The sequence below is a fragment of the Chanos chanos genome, chromosome 6, assembly GCF_902362185.1.
Source record: "Chanos chanos chromosome 6, fChaCha1.1, whole genome shotgun sequence".
Lineage (NCBI taxonomy): Eukaryota > Metazoa > Chordata > Actinopteri > Gonorynchiformes > Chanidae > Chanos > Chanos chanos.
Window position 1 is genome coordinate 3,283,850 of NC_044500.1, and position 20,608 is coordinate 3,304,457.

Consider the following 20,608-nt stretch of genomic DNA (forward strand, 5'->3'; position numbering starts at 1 on the left):
TTGATGAGATGTTCATTGTCCATTTGTTCTGAAAAATAATCTTTGCTCGCAGTTCATAACTCCACCAAAAGTATGCCCAAAATGGAGGCTCTTCGGCAAATAATGTTGGACGGGACGACGTTCTTAGTTTCGCTTTCACATAAGTGGAATGACATCATTAAGCTCCTCCCTCTTCAGTACTGCTGACTGTGTATTGACTTTTCCTGTGTAATTCCATCTCTATACACAAAATGTCTCCATAAACACTAAAGCAGTCTCAGAGCTGATTAGCGAAGAAAGATAAATGTTTGATATTTCAGGACTTACTGTTAACAGTCAAACTGTCAAACTCCATAGAGCTTCAGTCACACCCTTAACTCAGTTAAATTGGACATTCAGCATACAAACCTGAAACCTGTCAGAGATCTGCTGCTGGCCATGGTGTGTGTGTGTGTGTGTGTGTGTGTGTCTGTTTGTGCTGTGCTGTGCTGCAACATATGTGAATATTTGGGCAATATGACTTTTTTTTTTGCAGTTTTGAAGTTGAAGTCTGACATGTACTGCGTTGAATGGAGCAGGTGAAAATATGAATGGTTAAACTCTTTTTTACTGTGTAACTCCTAAAGAGTAAGACATTCATAAAGTCATCCTTTGTTTTCATGATGTCAAACTCTTGTTATTTTAGTCTTTAATACTCAAGGTAATTATGTGCTGTCATATGGTACATGTTTGTTATACATATGTTACTATTATGTTGTCATTTGATTGTATTTGATAGTATTACTGGGGCCCATTTCTGGTGGCTGGTGTTCACAGGTCATTTTATAACCATGTTCATGCAGTTAGGCTGTTTGGAAATCACAGGCATGCTCAATTCTGTTTCGATGATCACAGGTTTTCTAACTTGTGTATCAGTGATCACAGATGTATTCACATTTGCTGCATTGAGTTTCTACTTTGAGGCCTAATACAGTCATTCACACATGCCTGGTACATATTGGACAGGAATAAGTCGTGTTTCAGATTGCGTAAGCACACGCATGTGCAGAGCGGATTGGGCAGCGGGGACGGATTGAGCACTTACACCCACTCCTGCTCCCCTCACGCCTTCAACTTCCTGCTCTCCACATGTCCCGCCCCCTAACCAATAGAGTCACAGAACAAGTGATGGCTCACACTAACCCAATTATGACCCGTTTAAGTGAGCTGGTCAGATTGTGTTCCACAGAGTAAAATTGCACATCTTATAAAAATTTTCTAATTCCAATTAACGTCATTACCTAAAGAAAGAATAATCAAATGAACCAAGGAAAAGTAAACATTCATCAGTGATACATAATGAAATGATGAAGATGATAAATGTGTGTGCTTATCTGACTGATTGTTCTCCATATTACATTAATATTTAACCTATGCAGTGAGGTTGTGATATCATCACCTCCTAGTGGTAGATTAAGGGAATTACACTTTAACAGGAGTGTAGTCATTTACTGCTGTAGTTACCTCTTCTCAGAACTGTAACACTTTCCAATAAATTAACATTAGGTAAAATGAATTAATGCATACTTAACATAAAATTAAAATCATAACAGTAATACTAAAGTAAGACTAAACATAAATAAATTTACAATGTTAGTTGTGCTAAATTAATTGTAGTAAACATTATGATGAGCTGTGTCATTGAGTATTACTACAATCAGAAATGTAGCTGATGTCATAATGGACATAAAACATACTATTTATGTATCTTACATATGAACATTTTCTTAAACGTGTGAAATCATAAGTGAAGAATCCTAAAGGAGAGTAAATGTTAGTGATGTACAGTCCCAGACAGGAAACATGAACCAGCAGTGATATGACTGTATTAGTGCAGTTATAGTCAAGAGACATGAAACAGCAGTGATATGACTGTATTAGTGCAGTTCTAGTCAGGAGACATGAAACAGCAGTGATATGACTGTATTAGTGCAGTTATAGTCAGGAGACATGAAACAGCAGTGTGAACTAACACTCGGACTAAATGTAGGAAGTATAGTCACATTTCCACAATCTGAAGCTATCTCAGATCATTATCTTATCTCATTCAAAATATTTCTTAGTAATAATATATGCAGCTCGCCACGCTATCATAATAAACGTACGTTTACGCCAGCTACTACGCAGAACTTTATCAATAATCTCCCAGAGTTATCAACTTTGACTGGAACAATGTCACACCCCACAGAACTTGATCAGGCAACTGAATCTTTAGAGTTAACATTCCGCAACACCTTAGATAATGTGGCCCCACTTAAAAGGAAAATAATCAGAGAGAAAAAACTAGCTCCCTGGTATAATGAGCACACACGCGCCTTAAAACTTACCACTCGAAAATTAGAACGTAAATGGCACCAAACTAAATTGGTAGTATTCCAGTTAGCATGGAAGGAGAGCCTCTTGAGCTATAGAAAAGCTCTTAGTGCCGCTAGATCAATGTATCTCTCCACCCTAATAGAAGACAACAAAAATAATCCTAGATTTTTATTTAATATCGTATCAAAACTAACTGGGAATAAAAGCACCTCGGAAACAGGCACACCATCAATGTTCAGTGGCGACGCATTTATGAATTTTTTCAATAGCAAAATTGAAAATATCAGGCAAACAATCCAGGCTATAAATTTTAAACCAGATAATTTGATCACTAACACTGTAGATAACAATATAACTAGGCCTATATCAGATCAGCGATTAGAATGTTTTACTCCCCTTCAGGCGACCGAATTGACCTCACTAATTTCTTCATCAAAATCACCAACTTGCGTACTAGATCCCTTACCTACACGTTTCCTTAAGCAGATACTGCCAGTAGTCATCGAACCGCTTTTAAAAATAATCAATTCCTCCCTTAGTACTGGCTATGTACCTAAATCTTTTAAACTAGCAGTTATCAAACCCCTAATTAAAAAACCTGACCTTGACCCCTGTTCATTGTCCAACTACAGGCCAATATCTAACCTCCCCTTTATTTCCAAGATCCTAGAAAGGGCTGTAGCACAGCAGTTATGCTCATACTTACATAAGAATAACATCCATGAACTGTATCAGTCAGGATTTAGGCCTCATCACAGCACAGAGACAGCACTGGTTAAAGTTGCAAATGACCTCTTACTGGCCTCTGATCAGGGTTGTGTCTCCTTGCTTGTGCTACTTGACCTCAGTGCAGCCTTTGACACCATTGATCATACCATTCTCCTTGATAGACTAGAAAATGTTGTTGGAGTTAAGGGAACGGCCCTCTTATGGCTTAGGTCCTACTTAACTGATCGTTATCAGTTTGTTGATGTAAATGGTGAGTCCTCTGCACATACTGAGGTAAAGTTCGGAGTCCCGCAAGGTTCTGTTTTAGGCCCACTGCTTTTCTCTTTATATATGCTACCTCTAGGTAATGTTATTCGTAAACACGGTATTAGCTTCCACTGCTATGCTGATGACACACAGTTGTATGTCTCAGCGAAGCCAGACGAGAGACACCAACTTAACAAAATTGAGGAATGTCTAAAGGATATTAGGCACTGGATGCTTATGAATTTCCTCTCACTCAACTCTGAAAAAACAGAAGTACTTGTACTAGGATCACATGCAGCTAGGAGTAAGCTTTCCGACCACATAGTTACTCTGGATGGCCTTTCTCTTTCATCAGGTGTGGCAGTAAAAGATCTTGGTGTAATTATTGACTCCAGGCTTTCATTTGAAGCTCATGTAGATAATATTACCAGGATAGCCTTCTTTCATCTTAGAAATATTAACAAGATAAGAAATGCATTGTAATTTCAAGATGCTGAAAAATTGGTTCATGCTTTCATTACCTCTAGATTAGACTACTGTAATGCCTTACTGTCTGGATGCTCTATTAGGTGTATAAATAAGCTACAGTTAGTTCAGAATGCAGCGGCCAGAGTTCTTACTAGAACCAAAAAATATGATCACATCACCCCTATCTTATCCACACTGCACTGGCTCCCAGTCAAATCTCGTATTGATTATAAAATCTTACTATTAACATATAGAGCATTAAATGGTCTTGCGCCACAGTACCTGCGCGAACTCCTGGTCTTTTATGATCCACCACGCCTACTTAGATCAAAAGGTGCAGGCTATTTGTTGTTACCTCGAGTTATGATGGCTACAGCAGGGGGCAGAGCCTTCTCTTACAGAGCCCCACAGTTATGGAATAGCCTCCCAATTAATGTTCGAGACTCAGACACAGTCTCTATGTTTAAGTGAAGGCTGAAAACTTATCTGTTTAGCCAAGCCTTTTACTAATAGCTCTTTACTAGGCAAAGGAGCAGATCTGGAGGGTTCTCGGGCATAGATTGTTTGGTGAACTGGGATGTTTGGATGCTGTCGCCCCCCCACTTTAACATGTTCACTCAGGTTTGTTGACTGTGGAGTGGGTGGCCGCCTTGTGTCCCAGAGTGCCATCATGTCCATATTACCTTCTAGCTCTCCCTTTTAGCTATGCTGTACTAGTTAGTCTTGCTGGAGTCCCTGCCTGCACTCGGCACACGATGTATATTTATTTTAACCATTATGTGGAAATGAACATCTAACAATGTGCCTCTCTCTCTCGCTCTCTCTCTCTCTCTCCCTCTCTCCCTCTCTCTCTCTCTCTCTCTCTCTCTCTCTCTCTCTCTCTCTCTCTGTCGAGCCACACATGCTACTCCTGAGACACCAGTGATCCTGACTCCTCCCGCCCTCTGGACTGACCCATCCTGGTGTTATCATCTTCCATCCCCCGTCAGCCTCCTGTCTACATCGCCATCCCCTTTGTTCATGCCCCAATTTACTTTCAGCTGTAACTGCCCACGTGGTCGGCACCTATTGCACACCTGTCTGACTAAGGAGGGGTCTCCTCTCTCTGTGGTCCTCCTCAAGATTTCTCCCATTTTCCCATTTCCCTCTTGGGTTTTTGGGGAGTTTTTTCTTGCCCGCCATGAGGATTAAGTCAGGGGGTGCCGTCATATTTTGATTTGACTGTTGTGGCCTGTAAAGCCCTTTGAGACTGTAAACAGTGATATTGGGCTCTAAATAAACTTGAACTTGAACTTGAACTTGAATGACTGTATTAGTGCAGTTATAGTCAGGAGACATGAAACAGCAGTGATATGACTGTATTAGTGCAGTTATAATTGTTTCTGATTTACAGTGTCAACTCCTGTTTTCCCTTAACCTTGTTTATAAGACAGGGGAAAATGACAGAATATAACATTCATATTGACCTCTAACTTTATTTCATCTTAATTATACTTTATTCGTGTTCATTGATGTAATTCTATAGTAAAGTGTGATATAAAATTTGTCTCATTGAAGACTGTGGTGAGTTCAGGTATCTGCTCTATCTGTCTGATCCACTCTGTACAGGTTTGTGTGAAAACTCTTTACTGTTGTGTGTTTAGTGTCATAGAGAAATACTGTGATTTTCCTCTTTGACCTCAGCACTGATTCATATGAAAAGGGAGCAGTGATCTGTGCTGTGAAATGAGTCTGATTGGTCAGTAACACTGCGTGAAAAGAGGTGTATTCGGCCTGGAATATTCCTGTATATTCCCGGATACTCCACAGATTATCGGCTGTATCCGGCAGTTTGCAGCTCTGTTACGCGGCATGGAAAACTCCTGAATATGTACCGTGTTTTGGGGTCTGCCTAGAGCCCTTAGTTGCCATGGTGAATAATCCCTTGGGGGTGCTTGGAAGGGAACATTTGCACTTCTGTCACAACCTGCACCTCCGTTTTGGACTTTTAATTTGATATGTCTTTGTGCTCTTGTTCTGTGCCTGTCTCCGCCCCTCACCTGTACCTGTTTGTCCAATTAATTTCTACCAATCCTGTGTTGCCCTGTTTAGTTCTCCCTCTATTTAAGTCCTAGTGTTTGCCTTGTCTTTGTCTATCGTTGTTTGTGTTTTTGCACACTGTTATGCTGCACCTTTTTGTTATTGGGTTTTTTGTTCCTGTTCTGCATTTGTATTTTGGTCTTCAGTTCAAGTAAAGTCTTCAGTTTTTGTCACTATCATTGTGTCTCTGCACTTGGGTCCTGAACCACACCGCCTGCGTGACAGAACGATAGACCCAACAAGGACCCAGCAAGACACTCCTGTCTCCCGGGCAGAGACGGTTCCAGCTCCTGACCTGGGTGCGGCGGGGCTCCCTCTCTCGGTAGGTTCTCCAGCCCCTAACCCGGGGGGGGAATTTTTTGGGGGGGGGGCTCCCAGCCCTAGACCCAGGCACCACATGGACTGTGGTGCTGGGCCCAACCATCTCTAGGGCTGTGTCCGCTCCTGGGTCTCCTGTCTCTGCCACCCTGAATCCCCTTCAAACAGTGTCTCCGAAGGCTCCATGGAGGGTGCGCTGCCCAGCGCGAGGAATGCGCTGCCTGGCGCACCATGGAGGGTGTGCTGCCCAGCGCGAGGAATGCGCTGCCCGGCGCACCATGGAGGGTGCGCTGCCCAGCGCGAGGAATGCGCTGCCTGGCGCACCACAGAGGATGCGCTGCCCAGCGCGAGGAATGCGCTGCCCGGCGCACCATGGAGAGTGCGCTGCCCAGCGCGAGGAATGCGCTGCCTGGCGCACCATGGAGGATGCGCTGCCCAGCGCGAGGAATGCGCTGTCCTGCCCTGTTCTCGAGGCCGCTTTCCCGGCCCAGGTCAGCTCCCATGCTGACGCCCTGTCCTGGTCAGCTCCCATGCTGACGCCCTGTCCTGGTCAGCTCCCATGCTGACGCCCTGTCCTGGTCAGCTCCCATGCTGACGCCCTGTCCTGGTCAGCTCCCATGCTGACGCCCTGTCCTGTTCCCGAGGCCCTTTCCCCGATCCAGCTCAGCCCTCTAGCCATCGTCGAGGCTGTTTTGAAGTCTGCCCCGTTCCTGTTCTTCTGCCAGTTTGAAAGTCTGTTCCAGCCAACCCCTCACCTGCTCGGCCGCAGAGGGGGCCCGTCGGCTGCAGCACCTTCGGTCATCCCTCTGTGCGCCCCCCCACCCGCCCGGTTTGTTCTGGACTTTGTTTTTGGGCCGTCTGGGAGCCGCCCCTTAAGGGGGGGGCTCTGTCACAACCTGCACCTCCGTTTTGGACTTTTAATTTGATATGTCTTTGTGCTCTTGTTCTGTGCCTGTCTCCGCCCCTCACCTGTACCTGTTTGTCCAATTATTACCTTGTTAATTTCTACCAATCCTGTGTTGCCCTGTTTAGTTCTCCCTCTATTTAAGTCCTAGTGTTTGCCTTGTCTTTGTCTATCATTGTTTGTGTTTTTGCACACTGTTATGCTGCACCTTTTTGTTATTGGGTTTTTTGTTCCTGTTCTGCATTTGTATTTTGGTCTTCAGTTCAAGTAAAGTCTTCAGTTTTTGTCACTATCATTGTGTCTCTGCACTTGGGTCCTGAACCACACCACCAGCGTGACAACTTCACACCTTGGGCCACCAGGTATCCTGCAATTGGTCAAAAGTCTTTCTTTGGATTGGTGGAGCAATGTCTTGCCCCTCCTCTAAAACCCTTCCCCATTGGTCCTTTGTGGGTCCCCAGACATGAATTCATATGGTTTATATAATAATAATTATTATTATTGGTGGTGGTGTTGTTTTATCTTCATAGGTAGATTGTATAGATAGTCTGGCAAACAAAAATGAATTACACAAATTTTATTATAAATAAAGCAAATACAGTATAATATAAGGCATATAAATTGACAATTATATATATATATATATAATCAATGTACAATATATAACAGAATAGAATACATTAGAACAGAATATACTGTAATATCATAGTATATAATACAAATGCTTTTGGGAGCATAAATGAAACTCTAAATGTCGATCATTCCCAGTAACAACCCAGCTTCCGTGGTCTCTATTCTGTAGCACCCCACACAGTGCAGACAACTCTGTGCTAGGCGGGAGGACCCACGCTGGCCTTCCATCCAAGATGGCGGCGTCCCCTTCAGAAATTAGGGAGCAGTGATCTGTGTTGTGAAATGAGTCTGATTGGTCAGTAACTCCACAGAAGCACTGATACACAGTATATGTCACTTCCTTCTGTTTTGTAAAAATGTATTTTAGACAAGCAGTAAAGTAAAAAGGACGCAACTACCACTCATCTCTGTATTTGTAATTGTATTTGTATTTGTATTTGTATTTTGAGTGTAGAGCAGACACACTGCTGATATAAGAAGTGTGTAACGAGAAGTAACAAGGTCAACTGAATCTCTGTTGGCTTCACCTTTTTCGCGGCAGGATTTATAAAAATCATTTTCAAGTTGAACTTGAGAAATGTTGGAGTGAACATGTACTAGATCTTACACAACCTGAGTTAAAACAGATCTTTACACCATGTTTTATATTGCTCAGAAATCCAAGTATAATGGTGATTTGGGAGAAATTTTGTACAAAGAGCAGTGTTTGGTATTTCGCTGGTATTATCTGTATGAATCTGTAACAAGATCAAACAAACTACGTCTATGAAGCCAAAGTCACATCCAAATAAAATGTAGGTGGTTTCCATTGGACAAAAGAATGTTTTAATTCACATTCAAGCCTACCAATAGTTACAATATTTACAGTATTTAAAAAACCAAACAAACAAACCACAAAAAGTTCATCTTTTCAAACATCTTTAAGTATAATATTCTCATTAAGTATATAGGGCATCATAAAAGATCTCTACTCTTGGATTTAAAGCAGCACTGTAGTGGAAATGGACTTTGTTACATAAAGAAACTGTACAGAAGTGAATTTTCTCAACGCTGTTGATGTTTGTAGAAATGGAGATTCAAGTTTTATTGCTCAAGGTGAAAGAAAGTTTCTCAGACTGTTGTATTTCCATATTCAGTCCGTTTAAAAATGTTAATCAAAAAACCTACTCATTGACTATTTTTGACTAATTTCTCTTAATGTTAGTTTTATAGGTAGGCTATGACTAGAACATGTGTAGTGCTGTGTTAGGGCTTTGATTATTAAGACTCATCTAAAAAAAACTGTGTCATTTTGTCTGAGTTAGAATTAGAAAACACATGAGGGAGACGTCTCCAGTGCAGACAGTGACACAGGCACCGTAACTAAACAACAGCTGTGAGAATCTCTGTGGAAACACGACAGTCTCTTCTGGATTTCTCTTCTCTCTGTGTCAAAAGTCATCAGCCACTGATCCCTCCACCACTGAAACACCCCATTCTTCAGAGACCAAAGGTCACATCTCTAACCCAATACATTTTTCTCCAAAGCCTTTCAGAGACTGTAGAAACACCGTTTAGACTGAGTAGTTTCTTCTCCCCTCATATATTCAAACTGAATAAACAACCTGACTATACAATAAAAACAATAAGACAAATTTATGTTATTCTGATGCTTCTGAATTAGACATACATGCAAATTCATCTCTTCTTATTTCTTTTTTCTGAAATGCTCTGTTCTTTATTGTTTGGGGAGGACACTGGACAAGGCTCCTTAATGGCCGTTTGGACATGTTGCTCTTAAACTACACTTCCTACCAATTAGAAACCTTCAGACAAATAGTTTTCTCTGTGAAGCCCTGGATTCTTGCTGAGCTGTCTCTGCACAGACAGGGAACCCAGTTTATTGCCAGACCAGTGACATCAGAACATAGAAACAATGGCAAGAGGAGGAGGACCTCAGGTTCTCTTCAGTAATGGAGCAAAACGTTGGCATCAGATGAATGGCGTTACAAAAGCCAGTCTGTTATTTTTGTTTGGAGGAGGTTCTTTCGTTTGTTGGTTTGTGTCTGTTAGACCAGAGAGCCAGCTCTGCTCTGCGCTGGCACCATTACGGGCACAGCGCCCATGCGCTCCAGCGTGGCCTGGCTCACGGCGTACGAATGCATGTGTTGTCCGTGCCCAAGCACCGCTGGCGTGGCGGTGGGCGGTCGCAGGCTGAGGGAGCCGTTACTTCTGGTCATGACGGGCGGTGAGGGGGCGGAGTTAGTGGTGACCACCAGAGTCTTGGGTGGGGGGAGGGTGTGGCTGCCATTGGTGTAATTGGGCCTTGTGTTGGTGGCCCCCACGCCGTGGCTTCCGGCGGTGAAGGTTTGCCTGGTGTCCCCGTTGTAGCGGGTGTAGGAGTTGGTGTCGTAGTTTGATTTGGGGTTGTGCCAGTAGCGGCTGTTGTAGGTGTTTGTGGACGTAAGAGTGTCGTTCTCTGAGGACGAGGCATCGGCGTGGAACGCCTTCACAGATGACGACCTCTTCGGGGGAAGGTCATCTTCCCTGAGACAGTCAGGCAAGTGAGAACAGATTAGCTTCATGACAAACTGACCAGCAAAGGTATTATGAGTTTATGGGTCACAGAGTTCGAATGGTAAAATAGGACGTATTACATTTGTAACATCCATAACATGCAAACCTCTAATACTCATTAACACAAGGCTTAAAAAACACCTGTGATATTTACAATTGCTGTGTAACCTGTAAAGGTAATACGTGTAACACGCAGGGCATAGCACACAAAGCAATAACACCTGTGTCATGTGCAATATGAACATACACAGGACTTACACATATAACAGCCATAATGTAAATATTGTTACTTACTGACTGTAGCACACTAATAACAAATGTAACATACTAGTAATTATCTTGTAACTAGAACACTTGGAGTAAAAACACTGTTACATTTGAAACTATGGCACCAGTAACATTGGTATCACTTAAGTGTGTACACTGACACTTACAACTACTACTTGTACTAATGCCCTTAACTGTCATATACAAACATTTCAACAACCTATGATTAGCTTCATGACAAACTGACCAGCAAAGGTATTATGAATTTATGCTCAACAACAACACATGTTGCTCATGCTGGAAATATCCATAATCCACGTGTTAGGTTTACATTGACCAGCAATGCCCTGGTTCCTGCTATGTGTGTGACTGGTTGAGGACGCCCTCAGTATAGTGTAACTTCACACCAGAGCTCTCAATGTGTGTCCACTGGAATGAACTGGCAGAGAACAGCTTCATGCCTAAGTATCAGTCATGGGACCTAGCTGAATACTTTGACCGTCACCAGACCTCTTTGGCCTCTTAGTGAGGTGTAGTGGTAAAATACGATCACAGGTATATATTTTGTTAAGTGAATGGAATGTGTGGACATACTTTTCATCTTGTGTTACACTTCTCTCACTCAAACACTGGTTTATCAAACAAGCTCTCACACACCTGCCCCACTGTTTTAGAGAGCTCTCATTATCTATGGGCGTCAAGGTCGAAGGCCCTTGGCTGCATGGGGATATCTGTGTGTGTGTGAGACCTTGTTGTCAGTCTTCCACCATCGAGACTCAGTCTTACACCATCAAGACTCTAGTCTTCCACCATCAAGACTCCGTCTGGGTGCCTCTCTGATGACCTCCTCTCTGCTTTTGCTGTATACTCTACCTTTTGTTCAATAAAGACAAAAGAGCTACCTTAAGTCATTGTCGTGCCTGTTTATTATTTTCAACACTTTTAAAACATTGATGCCCAACAATTTGGTGCCGTGACCCGGATGGAATAGAAGACTGTCGAACGTAAAGGTGCGGAGCGAAGACGGTTGACGAGTTACTCTTCGGACAGCACGGGGAAATTCCATGGACTGCAGCCATCGGGAATTGCCCTCCGGAGAGACAAAGCCAACGCCGCAAGTGTGCGCGTGAGTCGTTCTCAGTTCTATCTCCATTAAGAAGTTTGTTTAGCTGTAAACTCATATGTGGTTGTTTCCTATTAGTCAAAAGAAGTTAGACTAGCTAGAAGAAGTCGTATACGCAGTTTACCATGAGTTGTACAGAGAAAGATACTACACAGAAAGGAGGAGTATTGCCTCGAAATGTTGCATTGTCTGATGTTAAGGATGAACTGGTTAAATGGTTTGAGTTACATTTTGATTTAGCCAGCACTGAGAAAGAAATATGTGCAAAGTATGGCATTAAACCTTGTAAGAATGATCAGTGGCATCCTGATGACATTAAAAGGGCATGGGGTAATACACAACGCATGAAAGACGGCACAGAAAAAACAAAATGGCTTTTGGTGGCTCTCTCTAAGCTCAGACAGCATGAACTAAAAATTGAACGAGATAAAAGTCAGCGTGAGAATGGTAAGTTAAAAGCTACCAATGATTTTCTGCGCTCTGAGAATGAGAAGCACAGAGAGAGAGAGAAAAAGGTCCATTTCGCTAACGACACTGCAGTTGGCAATCTGCCAGCTCAAGAAAACGGTCAAACTCACTCTCACTCTGAGGTGAAAGATAGCCATAACCAAGGCGCCTCTGCAAGGCCAAACTCAGAGTCAACTTCCGTGTTATCTCCCTTGTACCCATGGGAAGATGTAAAACAACTGGCAGAAAAAGTGGATGACCCAAGGGCTTATGAAAATAACAAGGATGAGGGGGAACGGGAGGAGGTCAGCTCTAATGATAAACCGACAGCTCTGAGAATAGTTAGAACTAGATACCAGAGAAGCATGAGGCCTACAGGAGAAGAAGTTCCAGATGAGGACGGAAATGCATCTAGGATAAACATCCAGACGAACATCCCCCTAACACCAGATTTGGTTGACTTAGTACTGTTTACTGATGGATCTTCCATGACCATTGAAGGAAGACGGAAAGCAGGATGGGCGGTGACTTCAAGTCATGAGGTCATGGCGAGCGGTTCTTTGCCTGCAGGGACTTCAGCTCAACAAGCAGAACTCCATGCACTTATTGAAGCGTTAAAAGTGGCAGAAGGAAAGACAGCCAATGTCTACACTGATTCCAGGTACGCCTTCGGGGTGGTCCATGATTTTGGAGCCCTGTGGAAACAGAGAGGGTACCTGACAGCCACTGGAACACCCATACACAATGGCAAAGAAGTAGCTCAACTACTAGACGCTCTTAAACTACCAGATGTTGTAGCAGTACTCAAGGTTAAAGCACACTCCAGACAAAAGGACGAGATCAGTAAGGGAAATGCGGTAGCAGATGAAGCTGCTAAAGCTGCCGCAAGGAGGGGTGATGAAAAACGTGATGAAAAACGTGATGAAACGAGTGATGAAAACTCTGACAGCAGTAATGTTGACTCAGCTCCAAACGACATGGATGAGACTTTTAATGGTGGCAGCACGAGAATGCCCACCAGCAGAACTGAGGAATTGCGACATGTCATTGTCCGCGATCTCAAACACATTTCTGAATTGCAAGACAGTTCAAGCCGAGAGGAACGATGGACTTGGATGGAGAATGGTGCAAAGCTGTATGATGACTTAGTATGGAGGAAAGGTGACAAGGTTGTTGCTCCTTCCTGCCTCTTGCCATATCTGGCTCAGCAGATACATAGCGTCGGCCACATTGGACCTAAAGCAATGGTCTCAAGATTTTCTTCAATCTGGTACAACCCTCTCTTTAGAGCGGAGGTCCAGAAGGTTAAAGACGCTTGCATCATCTGTCAACAACATGATCCTTCTCCCGGAGCTAAAGTTCCAATGCTTCGACCGAAAGCGCCACCTGGACCTTTCAGGCATCTGCAAGTCGATTACATCACCTTGCCAAAGGTGAAAGGGAAACAGGACGTCCTAGTCATCGTGGATAAGTTCTCCAGATGGATTGAAGCTTACCCAACAAAGAAAGGGACGGCCTCTCACACAGCTAAAGTGCTGGCACAGGACATCATTCCCCGATGGGGACTCCCTGACAGCATAGACTCAGACCAAGGAACGCACTTCACAGGAAGAGTGTGTCAGGAAGTGTGCCGACTGCTGGGTGTCCAATGGTCGTTACATTGCGCTCACCACCCCCAGTCGTCTGGCATGGTGGAACGGGCCAATGACGTTCTCAAAGCACGACTGTCTAAAATGCACTCAGAAGGACTTTCATGGGTTGATGCTCTTCCTATGGTTCTGTGCAGCATGAGAGCGACAGCCAATCGAATAACAGGACTCAGCCCTTTTGAAATCGTCACAGGACGACCAATGAAGCTTCCTGGTACACCAGATCTACGTGAAGCTGATGTCCACCTTCTCTCTGACTCTCTTCTTCAATACTGTTGCGAGCTCACTAAAGCTGTCTCAGCTGCAGAAGCACAGGTTAGGCAGGCCTGGGGAGAGCCACCAGAGGGGGGACATTCTTTAGTGCCAGGACAGTGTGTCATGATTAAGAAATTTCCACGCTCAGGTCTAGAACCAAGATGGGAAGGGCCATTCCCAGTCTTATTAGTTACACCATCAGCAGTTAAAGTACAGGGCAAGAAACGTTGGATTCATGCTTCACATTGTAAACCAATTAAGGGTGTTCAAAGTGTGGGAGCCAGTGGGAAGAACTGAGCTGTTTAGAGGCTCAGGGGCCACCCCACAGTGAAGATAGTTAATTGTCAATACTATTAGCTCCCACCTGCACTTTGATTAGCTTCCGCCCTGTCTTTTTAGACTCTATGGTTAATAATATATGTTGTAATGACATGTTGTTACTCCCCAAAATGTTTCCGTTTTCTTTGTTTTACAGGCCTGAGATACATCAACGCCATCCGACAACGTACCACGATTGGTTCTTAAGGTGTCCGCGTCTGAATAAACCACGAGAGTTGAGCTTAACAGGTCACCTGAGTCTGCAAGCTCTTCAACAGACCCATATAGGGAAGGCAGCTAAGCGGTGGTTTGAAGATCCCTGTGTTCTAGCAGTAGGGTTTCTCTCATCTTACCGACAGACAGCTAGACGTACTCCTAACCCATTAACAGATTTATCTGCTGATAGAGTAACAGAGCTCGCCTTCTTTACTCAGTATGCATATTGGTTAAGTGTAACCTTAAACACAGGTCATTTATACTGTAAACCACATAGTCAGTGGACTAAAACTCGTCCAGGGGATAGGCATAGCTCTGCAGTAGCGTTTTTCACATACACTTCTGCTCCTTATCCTGTTAATTAGGTGAGACAAGATTCATCGCTACCAGGTGACGTGCTAGCAACCTCTCCCTGGCAAGCCCGCGCTGCTGATCTGCGGCTCACAAAGGGTCACATCAGCCAGAAGACTGAAGACGAGGAGGAGGCGAAGATCTTCCTCACCATCCTTCATCATGAAGCACATTGTTGTGTTTATGATTTGTTGGTCTTTGGTGTTGTCTTTCAATCCAAAAGATAACTATTTTGAGAGTGTATTGACCAAGGCACGTCACCTGTTGTATGGTAATTGTAGTGTTTGTGTGCCACATGTTCAGAGCGTTGGGGCGGGAATTCCATGGGTAGCTCATCAGATATCCGATTGTGACACATGTTCCCTCCTACACACTGATCGTAGCTCTACAGGGTAATTTTAGTTGGCAACGTGAAACCGATCCTGACTTAAACAAACCGATTGCTATACAGGTAATGTTAATCACATCTAGAAATCGCCGTAGCACAGACGGTTCAAAGGGGTGTGTAGAACATTTTACCTGTGGACAAACATGGTGGACCAGAGTGTTAGGAGCATTAATTCCTAGTTATGGTGTTATGCAGTCTTTAGATCAAATTAGAGCTTTGTCACAGGAGGTGCAAAAGCTTGCTAATGACACTCTCACTGCTTTAGGTGATGTCTCCTTCGCACTGCAGTCCCACCGTATGATGATACTGCAAAACCGTATGGCTCTAGATTACCTTCTTTCTGCCCAGGGAGGTGTATGCTCAGTCGTAGGCCCAGAGTGTTGTACTGACGTAGCCGACCCCTCTCAGAATTTATCACAAATTATGGGTGACATCTCTGATCTGAGCACACGGGTTCAGAGTGTTCAAGGCGATAACAGTGGTTGGTTTAGCAGCTTATTTGGGGGGCTCTGGCCTATGACCCAGCAGGCACTGTATGTTCTAACATTAGTGATAGGGGCAACTTTGTTTATTTTATCTTGAGACTTATGTGTTGTGGTATCAAGGCGGTTATTACTCCGAGACAATTGCAGCCAAAACATCGGCGTGCTCAGAGGCCATTAATGCCTTTCTGAATGTGACGATTCTTTCTACTGCATGGTACGCGGATTGATTTGTTAGACCTCCTTATTTCAGGATGTAGATGGATAATGGCCTGATCACCCATTATACGTAAGAGGGTTTGATATATGTGTAGCCAAGTGATCATACCGAGCGCGTTTAGGTAGTGTCTCATCAAAGAAATAAGTGCGGCCCCTTTAACTTAAAGGCGCGAATTGTGATGTGTTTCCTATGCGCCACATCTTTGGAAGAAGAGTTTTTTTTGCAACCTGTGTTTCAGAGTCGGATAGCACATATCCTTTGGGAAAAACACATATAGATGTATGGAGATTGCGCTGGTCCAGGAGTTTGGGTATGTCTAATGAGTTTGCTTCTAATAGTGTTTAGCTGTGTGGTTTTAAACCGTTTCAGAAAAATGCGTTGGGTTCTGTTATGTCGTTGTTCATAATGTCGTACTGTTAATCTGTGTAGATCGTTACCGAGTAAGACTGAAAGTGTTCTTCGGCCCGGTCATCTTTAGCAAGTTGTGCACAGTGAGTCTGATAATAAGAAGTGAAGAAAAGTAACCATTTACAGTTGAGTTATTAAGGTGAAAATGACTGTGGGATTTGTTTTGCTGTTTTTTGTTTTTAGCATAAATCCACTACCGTGTTTTATTTGGGTTATAGATAAATAAATAAGTAATTAAATTGATTCTGTTACCTATAAAACTAAAGAAACTGCCTTTCTCCTTCTGACCACTGGGCTCAACCAGTAGACCCAGTAATCAGAATAAAGAACTGTAAACGAATATATGCATGTTGGTGTCCTGCTGTTCTGATCAACACACCATAGCACATATGGTTTGCTTAGCGCATGTTTAACACATATTTAGCTCATGCATGTATGTATTAATCATTAGGCTTCTCAATGATTAAGAGGGGGGAGATGTGGGGCCTAGCTGAATACTTTGACCTTCACCAGACCTCTTTGGCCTCTTAGTGAGGTGTAGTGGTAAAATACGATCACAGGTATATATTTTGTTAAGTGAATGGAATGTGTGGACATACTTTTCATCTTGTGTTACACTTCTCTCACTCAAACACTGGTTTATCAAACAAGCTCTCACACACCTGCCCCACTGTTTTAGAGAGCTCTCATTATCTATGGGCGTCAAGGCCGAAGGCCCTTGGCTGCACGGGGATATCTGTGTGTGTGTGAGACCTTGTTGTCAGTCTTCCACCATCGAGACTCAGTCTTACACCATCAAGACTCTAGTCTTCCACCATCAAGACTCCGTCTGGGTGCCTCTCTGATGACCTCCTCTCTGCTTTTGCTGTATACTCTACCTTTTGTTCAATAAAGACAAAAGAGCTACCTTAAGTCATCGTCGTGCCTGTTTATTATTTTCAACACTTTTAAAACATTGATGCCCAACACTGCACACACATAGACAGTGTCTGGGAACTCAGCCATTAGAATATACAGTAATGTCAGATGAAGACCTGAACAGAGGTGTCAGTGATATACTCCAGAACACTCCAAATACTGCGGAGGCATGTGTTCTAGGGGGTCTTAGATCACTCAGGATCTGCATTCAACACTGGTCTGTCAGACAGAACTTACAAGAGGTTGATTCCACTGGAAGCTCCATTAGACATCACCATATTATATGAATATATATGGATTCATAATGTTCAGACACCTACTCAGTTATGGATGATGTTTTCTGGCTGTATTAGAGCCATTGTATTTGTTTCAGTCGAACTATCATATATTAACCTCTACTCATGTGTAGATCATATATAATAGAAGAAAAACTGAACCACATAACCATGCTCGCTGTTTTGTGTTCCCATTTCAAGTGGAGAGATAATCAACCGACAGCCTAGAACAATAGCCTAGGTGTGATCCCAACCCCCACCCAATGACCGCGTCATGAATCACTTGTACCCCTTTTCCTATGCCCCGGTGCTGGTGCCGGCGCCTAATCGAGCACCAGGGCCGCGCTTTTCCACTGACAAAATACTGGTGCCGGAGCTGAAAAGCTGGCACCGGTACGGCACCACAGAATTGCTGGTCCCAAAAGTTGGAACCGCTGATGTCAGAGGCTATGCAAATAAAAACCACGCGAGAACCAATCAGTTCAGCGTTTGATGTGTTTGGTACGTGACGTTCTCTAGAGAGGCGGGAGTAACAAAAACGTCTGGCTAAGTAGCGGTAGGCTAAAGTATATTTGTAGCATGAAAATATGTATATGATTAAAAGATGTATGAGCAACAATTTCTGTCTACATCAATACGGGCTGTTGTTTACATGTTACATGAATGTAGTCGGACCCAGAGTGGTAGAAAAAGACACTCTCTCTCTCTCGGCTCTGGCTGGTGCAAACCACTGCAGACCTTCATTTAAACACTCGTTTTAACTTTTGAGCTAGGTGACAGGCTTACTATTTTCATGAATTTTGCCCCCAGAGCGAAAAGTTGTAGGACAAAATTCGTGAGGTGTTTCGCTGTGTGGAAGCCTAGCGTAAAAGTAAATTTATAAAAAGCAAGCAGATGCGTTCTGTCCGACATTATTTTTTCCCCACGGAAATTACCCAAACTTTCTCTATGTAGCGTTCGGTTCCCAAACCAGTGGAAATGCGGGCCGGTTCTCAAAAGGCACCACGGCAGCACTGGCTCCGCACCGGCACAGGCACCAGCACCGTCCTAGTGGAAAAGAGCCATTGGTCAACTGACCAACTCAGAAGTTCCCTTCAACGTGAACCAAAAGATTGTTTGCCAGTGCCAACGAGGTGAAGAAATTTTCAGCCTACTGCCGGCCTACTGTCGTCTTTCCCTAGATAGGAAATTGCGTTCAACATGTATTTTGTTTCAATGTCAGCGGCCACCCAGAATTTAATAGCAAATTAGCCCGGTTTAATGGCCATGTACTGTGTGAAACGACACAGTAACGACTTGATAGGGAACAGTTGTTCATCTACAGTTATGTTCTCACTGGGTGTGTAAGAAGCAATACTTTATCGAAAATCTAATATCGAAAATTTATCTGTCACAAGGTAGGCAGCCCTTATAGCCTTGTCATCAAAGCACAGATAGCGCATGATATCTTGGAATCTCTGAGACATCTGTCTCTGAAAATGGGATTTCCCATGTTAGCAGACCAGTAGTCATCCGGGTTCAGGCTTTTTCGATCGGCATCATTTCTATCAGTTTCTGCCTCAGAGTATTTCTGAATCTTTCACCACATTTCTGTGTCAATCAAACACACTAAACTGCTCAATGGACTTGTAATATTGTCCTTGGCATAACAAGTGGGCCCTGGGGTTTCTCTCATGATATTGCACTCTCGCGCTCTACCCGAGGGTTGCCAGCAGTTTGTGCCATTTCTTGCGTAGGGTGTTATTATACTGAATGTATTAGCATTCACAAAATTCCTGCCAACTATCTCTAAGTCATATAATAATTAGTCACGCTCCTGAACGTGAAACAAAAGGCGTTTATTATACGTTTATCTGCTTTACAAAACATTTGCATTTTAATATTGTAAATTATTGTTGAAGATATAATGTAATGTCATGACATGAGAATAAAGCTTACCATAGTCTACACACGAACTATCAGTCATATTATGACTAATTACGCACGGTCAAGTAGGCTAGTGCAACAATTAGTGACAACTGATACACCCATGTAGGCCTACATGAAACAAAAATGCGCTTCATAGTTATTAAATTATTGTCGTCATTTTTGCACATTATGTAATATTAATTTATAACTCTTATGACTCTCCATATATATATATGACCTTGGCTAGGCTGGCGATTAGGACAGTTTTTCTTGATATGATTTGGCTCAAAGCATGCCAGGCATAAGCGCTTCTGCCTACAATGGGCTAGGGTGGAATGCTCCAGAGACTGGCAGACTTTGCAGGATCTATGCTGAAATTGTTCAGAGGAGATTAGTTTGTGTGCAGCATGGTTGTTCTGTGACAGCGCGGGGTCAAAAAGACTGACTAACATTTTCAGGCAGTTATCATTACAAGGGAGTCTGGAGGTTGCATGGTTCTCACCTTGCACAAGTGGCTCTCCTGGGTGGCGTGTAATCCCTGAATCGTCAGGTGTAGGAACCTGTACATGAACTGTCACTGGTTTCAGGTGCTTTGATTTGGAGAGCACCCGCTCTTTCATTTCAGCCTGATAGCAATTAATGTACTCTTGGATCTCACTGGCTGTCCATTTATCTGGTGCTTTAAACTTGAAAACGGCAGCAAGAGTGGGGTCTGGGCAGTATTTAACAAACATCATGGCTATCTCCTAGCAAGGATCTTCTATATGTCACCCTAATCTCCTCAAGCCCTCCTCTGCTGCATCAACTGCCTTGTTCAAGCGGAGCCAGTACTGTACAGGGGTCTCCCCTGCCACTGGAACTGTACAGTAGAAATCAGCCATAGGCATGCATGAATATGTCACGTCACTAAAATGTTGTCTGAGGATGTCATATATAACTTTTGGATTCTCTTGACGTTTCATGGATGGACTGCTTCTCAGAGTTATTCTTACTATGTCCTTAGCCTTGCCCATCAACCTAGACATTATTTCGGAGTACTGTTCTGTCAGGGGTGTGGCTCGCTTCCTGAAGTGCACTTCCCACTCACAGACTGTGTTCTTGTCAGACCCATCCTCT